Consider the following 7,500-nt stretch of genomic DNA (forward strand, 5'->3'; position numbering starts at 1 on the left):
GGGCCGTCGGCGACTAAACCGGCAACCCCACCAAGCTTGCTTGGTGAGGAGGGTGTTTATTGGACACCCTGCGGGATGAAAAACAAAACCCGTCAAAGGGCAGAGGAACTCTTGAGAGTCAACGGCCATCCAATAAGTGTCTTAAGGCTGTATCATGCGCGGGGACATAGAAATAATCGGACTGAATACCTGATCGCGCGGTTAAACCATTGGGAGTGAAGGACTCCTAGCCTTTGTTAGGGCATCCTTCTAGGAGAAGGTAACTCAGGTAACTGGGATAACTCCGACATAAAACCTGTGGCTCAGTGGTTACCGATGATGTTGACTTGTTCTTCTTTTTGGATTATGGCTGCTGTTGCTTAGTGAGTGGGATTGACTCAGTGCACAGCCTTTCCTCACTTCAAAAAGAATCTTCTTGCACAGGCATTGCATGATAACAACATTGTTTATGATTGTTGATGGTGCTGCGAGTCTCAACTAAATGGCTGGCTGTAGCCTTATAAAGCGAATAAAAGTCACATTCGATCACAGCACCAATAACAGTTGAGCTTCGTGCAATGGCCATACTCGATAATGAGGGGGCAGCCATCATCATGACATGGTTACACTATATACTATGTTAACTTGTATTCTGGGAAATACAGTACCTTTTCATTGATCCCTAAAAAGATGAGAGGCATAATCGACCTTGGCAGGATTTCAACTCAGCATACAAGGCATCAGAATAGTTACCACAATGCATCTGACCCTCGAATCGTTCTGCCAGTCTCCACCTAGGATTTGTACTGTGTTTTCCATCATACTTGCCAGTGTCGGGTAAATGGCACTCATGGAATTGTAATCATAGCTGTTGCTAGTTGCATGATCTTTCAACGTTGGGCCTCACAGAGGCAATGACGAGTGACCGAGACCATTGGTGATATGCTGTGCTTAAGACTCATCAAGCCAGGTGAAACCATAGTCGTGGCTATTGCCAGTATCAAGTAAATGGCACCTGGGCTGGTGGCACACAAAAAGCCCCCATTACACTCCTGGAGTGGTTGGCATATTAGGAAATGCATCCAGCCATAGAAGCCATGCCAAGTCAGACTGGAACCTGGTGCAGCTCTTTGGCTTACCAGTTCCAAACTGTCTCATGTCAGCATGGAGAGCGGATGTTAAATGATGATGATGATGATGATGAATTTTCGGACCAAAATTTACAGCCCCCAAAAGGTAGGCTGTCTTGTATGCCAAGACAACTGAGGAGGGCCAAAAATTCCATGTGAAATGCAGCAGGATTTGGAAGGACATGATGGTGTATGAGGGTTTGTACTACATACTACATTCACTGGTAGACTAGGGGTGCCGATATAACCAATATCTGGGATTGTAGATACATGCTGCAGAGTGAAATGGGTGTGTCGTGGTTCAAAGTGAATTTCTTGACCATTCTACCACAACACCTTTCATCCAATGTGGACATTGTTTAATTACATCCCCAATATCATCATCATTGTTTAACGTCCGTTTTCCATGCTAGCATGGGTTGGACAGTTTGACCGGGGTCTGGGAAGCCAGGAGGCTGCACCAGACTCCAGTCTGATCTGGCAGTGTTTCTGCAGCTGGATGCCCTTCCTAACGCCAACCACTCCGGCACAGGTGCCAGAGGTGGCTGGCAACGGCTATGATCGGTTGGTGCTTTTATGTGTCACTGACACAATAAGCTGTGTCCATGATTGACTACGTTTTCGCCTATGTTCACCACACCTTGCACTTCCATCCATCCCTATTTCTTCCCATGGTGGGTATTTTGATTAATGAGAGAGATGGAAGATACGAAAATGTTAATTGATCGATACAATTATTTCAATCCAATAAACACTCTTGTATTTTCCATCTCTCTCATTTATATATATATATATATATATATATATATATATATATATTTTTTTTTAACTTGTTTTCAGTCATTTGACTGCGGCCATGCTGGAGCACCACCTTTTAGTCGAGCAAATCGACCTCGGGACTTATTCTTTGTAAGCCCAGTACTTATTCTATCGGTCTCTTTTGCCGAACCGCTAAGTTACAGGGGACGTAAACACACCAGCATCGGTTGTCAAGCAATGCTAGGGAAACAAACACAGACACACAAACATATTCACACACACATATATATATATACATATATACGACAGGCTTCTTTCAGTTTCCGTCTACCAAATCCACTCACAAGGCATTGGTCGGCTAGGGGCTATAGCAGAAGACACTTGCCCAAGATGCCACGCAGTGGAACTGAACCCGGAACCATGTGGTTGGTTAGCAAGCTACTTACCAAACAGCCACTCCTGCGCCTATATATATATATATACTAGCAGAGATACCCGGCGTTGCCTGTGTTACATGCAATTAAAGAATTAGACTTTTGTTATATTTTCTGTAATGAACTGGATTACCTATGATTCAAATTTCATCAAAATTACAGATGAGGGTTCTTTCCCTCTTTACACACCCTATTTGAGTGTTTGATCAAGTGGCTGAGTATTCCATACTGAAAGAAGCCTGTAGTGTGTGTGTGTATATATATATATATATATATATATATATATATATATATATGTATGTGTGTGTGTGTGTGTGTATGTATGTGTGAAGGCGCATGGCTCAGTGGTTAGAGCGTTGAGCTTACGACCGTGAGGTTGTGAGCTTGAATCCTGGACTGGGCTGCGTGTTGTGTTCTTGAGCAAGGCACTTTATTTCACGTTGCTCCAGTTCACTCAGCTGTAGAAATGAGTTGCGACGTCACAGGTGCCAAGCTGTATCGGCCCCTTTGCCTTTCCCTTGGATAACACTGGTGGCATGGGGAGAGGAGGCGGCATGCTTGGGCGACTGCTGGCCTTCCATAACCCACCTTGCCCAGACTTGTGACTAGGAGGGTAACTTTCTAGGTGCAATCCCATGGTCAGCGTCATGACTGAAGGGGGTCCCCCCTCGTGTGTGTATGCATGTATATGTGTGTGTGTTTGTGCCTGTCCTTCACCACCACTTGACAACCAGTATCAGTGTGTTTATGTCCCCATAACTTAGCAGTTGGGCCAAAGAGACCAATGGAATAAGTGCCAGGCTTTTAAAAAAAGTATCTGCTGGAGTTGATTCATTTCACTAAAACCTCTCCAAGCCAGTGCTCCAGTATGGCTGCAGTCTAACTGTTGGAACCTGTAAAAGATAAAAGTTGAACAGTGCTTTCATATTTTCTAAGTAAACAGATCCACAGGGACCAACAGCCCCTCAAACACACTAGCAATATAGTTTATACAGGCAGTTTGGGTTCAGTTTGCATAAAAAGGAGATGCATTGTCCCATTCCAAAATAAAAGTATCTTAAATATCAAAAATTCTCAACTTGATTATGGCTGTGAATAACAGTTTATTCAAAGGATCCACCTTTAGCCTCCACCATGACTGAAGAGTCCTCTGGAACCTGGTGCCTGCATTCCTCACCAAGTCCCTGGGAAAATCTTCAAGCATCTCCTAGGTCTTGGACACCAGCTTATCTTGGTGTTGAAGGCACACAATTGGGATCTCAATTGGGAAGATTCAGGGGCCAGAAATAGGGGCTGGTGAAGTCCTTAGAATTTCTCCAAAAGCCACTTCTGACTCTTTCCAGAGGTATGGCAAGGAGCCAAATCCTACTGCCAAAAATATGACCTTCCAGCAGCAACCCTCTCCAGCCAGGGTTTGACCACAGTCTCCAGCAGCCTCACATAGCTGTCTGGATTAAGCCCAAGGCCCTGTCCAAAGATGTGCAGAATTCTGGCTTGCAGATGCAGTGGGAATGCCTGCTGTGTCCCTTCCTGCTGACCAAGGCTTCGTTGTCTCCATTGCAGCTGTCCATGTCGTGTCTTATAGCCTCATCAGAGCATTGGTCAGCAATCATGATGTTGGCATTTTGATACCAGGTGCAAATCATCAAGATACAGGTAACTCTTTTCCAATATTCAGATGGCATCCAGGCCTCCATGGCAGCTCACTTGCTCTCAACTACAGCTTTAATCCTTATGCTCTCCAACACCATTGTTCACCAATACCTCAGGCTGTTCTTGAAAAATCATCAAATTTATCCCAAACCCCTTGTATGTATGAATGGTTGTAGGTAGGGAGAGAGTGATTAAAACCATTTGTCTGTTGATGGGATCAGCAAAACTGGTTGTTTGTTTTTGTTTGTTTATTCCTTCTCGAGCCATGCCTGGCTCATAACGTCCGGTTTCCCAGTTTCCTTGGCGTATAGGTTCCCCACCTGGACGGGACGCCAATCTGTCGCAGGTGAGCTGCAAGATGCAGGAGGAAAGAGTGAGAGAAAGTTTTGGCAAAAGAGTCAGCAGAAGTTCGCCATTACCTTCTGCCAGAGCCACATGGAGCTTAGGTGTTTCACTCATAAACACACACACATCACCCGGTCTGAGATTCGAACCCGTGATCCCTCGACCGTGAGTCCGCTGCTCTAACCACTAGGCCATGTGCCTCCACTAAACTGGTTGACCCCACATCAACTACAAAAACCCACAACCACCTCCATTCAGCCTGATTAAAACTGCTTTTAACTCTTCACTACATGCTGGGTCACACGTGATGCATACTAATTTGAAACTCATTAAATGTTGTAACGATTCCTTTGCTACAACAAATGACTTTAAAAAAAAAAAACCCAGATCTTTCTAGAGATTTGTATTTTTTTTCTATTTACTTTGACCCACAACATACAAAGCAACCTTTCCACCCTGGCCCACCTCTAAAATAGCTTTCTGGCCCTTGACCATGTCTACTGTTGCAATCATCAAATGACCCTAATTAGATGTGAACCAGAAACCTATATTTCTGATTTGAAGATATTAATTTTCTTATTAATTTAATATGTTTATAACATTAGTTAACTAACAAGCTCGTTAACTCTAACAATTACGTCTACATTTAATCCTCATCAGGAGTCATCTTCCCGATCCTAAATCAGCTCTCACTGACCTGTGATTATAGCCTCCACATCTCAGCCGTTTTATTCCACCAGCTTCCTTCAGAAATTTTCCAACACATCCAGATGTGTGTCTTCATCTTTTCCCTCTTTTATCTTTTACTTGCTTCAGTCATTAGATTGTGGCCATGCTGGAGCTCTGCCTTGAAGAATTCTTCCCAGTACTTACTTTTGTTTGTTTGTTTCTTTTTTTTTTTTGAAGCCTGGTATTTATTGTGCTTTTTTTTTTAATGTCTGTTTTCTATGCTGTCATGGGTTGGAGAGCTTGACAAAGTCCACCCCCTCCTCACCGTGGTGGGGACGCTGGCAATGGGTAGAGTCAGACCTATGCCGTCAGGAACTCCGGTTCCTGGTAGGTCGTCACAAGTACAAGTAAGTATAAGTACTGGCAAGGACAGGAGCCACGTTGAGTTCTATAGTCTGTTTTGACTTGGTTTCTACAGCTGGATACACTTCCTAATGCCAACCACCCCACAAAGTGTTCAGGGTGCTTTTTTATATGGCTCCATCACCAGTATTTTGTACTCACACACACACGACAAGATTTTTCCAGTTTCCATCTACCAAATCCACTCACAAGGCTTTGGTCAGTCTGAGGGTATAGTAGAAGACTGAACCCGGAACCATGTGGTTGGGAAACAAAATTCTTAAACACTTAGCCATGCCAGCACCTATGTTATAGTCCCCACATTTCAGGTGTTGCCTCTTGCACCTTTCTTCCTCTCATCTGCAGTAAACCCCTCAAGACATTGAGAACTATTTGTGAAACCCACAAGAAGTAACTAGTTTCCGTTTCGTGGACCTTAGTTGTGAAGCGGTGAAAAGAAGCGTTGTAGTTTTTGTGTGAGCTTAACCCTTTTGTTACAATATTTCTGCTGAGATGCTCTGTGTTTCTTTCAATTACTTTAAATATAACAAAGAATTTAGTAAAATAACTTAGTTATCATTCAGCTAGTGTTAAGAACATAAATTGTGACTAAGGTTTGGTGGAAGATTTTAATTCAAAACTTATGAAAACAAGACATTTATACTACAGAACCAGAGCCAGTTTCAACCGGGTTGGTATCAAAAGGGTTAATCCCTGGGCCAGTCGGTTTATATCCTGGATGAAGGAGAACAAATGAGTAATTTCACAATTCATATTAAGAAGGGAGTATTACTGGTACGGATAAAAAAATGAAAATAATGGATCTCCTTGTGGAGGATTTGATGGGGATTTGGCTGCTATTTTTAGTAAGTCGAGTAATTGCATACACCTTGGGTTTGAGCTTGCGTGTGTGTGTGTATGTGCGTGCGCTTGGAGACTGTGTGGGGATGTAGATTGTGTGTGTGATGATGGTGTCTCTGAAGAGGAGTGTCAGATGTATAAGTGTTTTAGAAAGATAACACACTACAGACACACAGACTCTCATTAGATTGTGTGTGTATGTATACACACTCGCACATAGATATACTATATATATATATATATATATATATATACACACACACACACACATGCACATACATCTGAGTGTATGTATATGTGCCTATGTGTTTGTCTATTGTATATATACATATAGATATCTATGTAAATGTATGTATAAATATATATATATATATATGTATATTCAAAATGTGACCTCGTGTGTACCGTTGACGATTTTTTTCTTCTGTCTTCCCTTCTCTGGATCTTTCCTTCTCCAATGTTTCCGATGAAGAGCTCCGCTCGAAACGTTAAACCCTCCTTTCCTTAGCGTCCAATAATACTATACTTGTTCCACGTCTTCGCATTGTTGTGTTTTCTCTTTGTATTAACTATATATATATGTATATATATTACGGAGATGTACTCGCATCGCAAGTAATTTGATCTGAGATCGTGTGCTGGAACGAAAACAATTGCAGCGTGGAAGGTGTTTGTAAGCCATTTAAGAAACACACAAAAGCCGTTCGATTCACTCCAACATTTAAGTTTAATTTGTCAAAATATTTTCGTCGGTAAAATCCGCGACCTGTTCACTGACAAAGTCCGGACTTTGTCAGTGAACAGGTCGCGGTCCTAAAGCGACGAAAATATTTCGACAAATTAAACTTAAATGTTGAAGTGAATCGAACGGCTTTTGTGTGTTTCTTAAATGGCTTATAAACACCTTCCACGCTGCAATTGTGTATATATGTATATATATATATATATATAAACAAACATACATAACTATGTATATATGTATATAGCTTTTCCTTTTGTTTGCCTGTTAATGAGTCCAATAATGACCATCTCCTTCAATGGTGACTCTTGTGGTTACAATACACCCCACTCTTTGATGTAGGGCTTCAGTCACAGACAGGAATATAAAAAGGTTTTCCATTGGGTGGGGGTGGAAATGTTTTCTGAATTCCTGTCTCTTTCCTTGCTTCTCCTGGCCACCCATTTGACACCTGGGCTCAACCCCCCCCCCCCATCTCCCCAGCTGCTGCTCTTGGTGCCTGTCTTCTTTCTCCTGGCTGAACCTTGCT

At 42.5% G+C, this 7,500-nt stretch overlaps 1 protein-coding gene and 1 long non-coding RNA gene across 13 annotated transcripts in view; both read left to right on the top strand.

Annotated features, from left to right (window-relative positions):
* LOC115226081 (huntingtin-interacting protein 1) overlaps nt 1-7,500 on the top strand; it is a 151,992-nt gene that overhangs the window by 3,478 nt on the left and 141,014 nt on the right. The gene's annotated exons all lie outside the window — the stretch shown is intronic.
* The window catches only part of LOC118768432, a 23,738-nt gene that overhangs the window by 568 nt on the left and 15,670 nt on the right, over nt 1-7,500 (top strand). The gene's annotated exons all lie outside the window — the stretch shown is intronic.

This window comes from Octopus sinensis, linkage group LG29, assembly GCF_006345805.1.
Source record: "Octopus sinensis linkage group LG29, ASM634580v1, whole genome shotgun sequence".
NCBI classification, from domain to species: domain Eukaryota; kingdom Metazoa; phylum Mollusca; class Cephalopoda; order Octopoda; family Octopodidae; genus Octopus; species Octopus sinensis.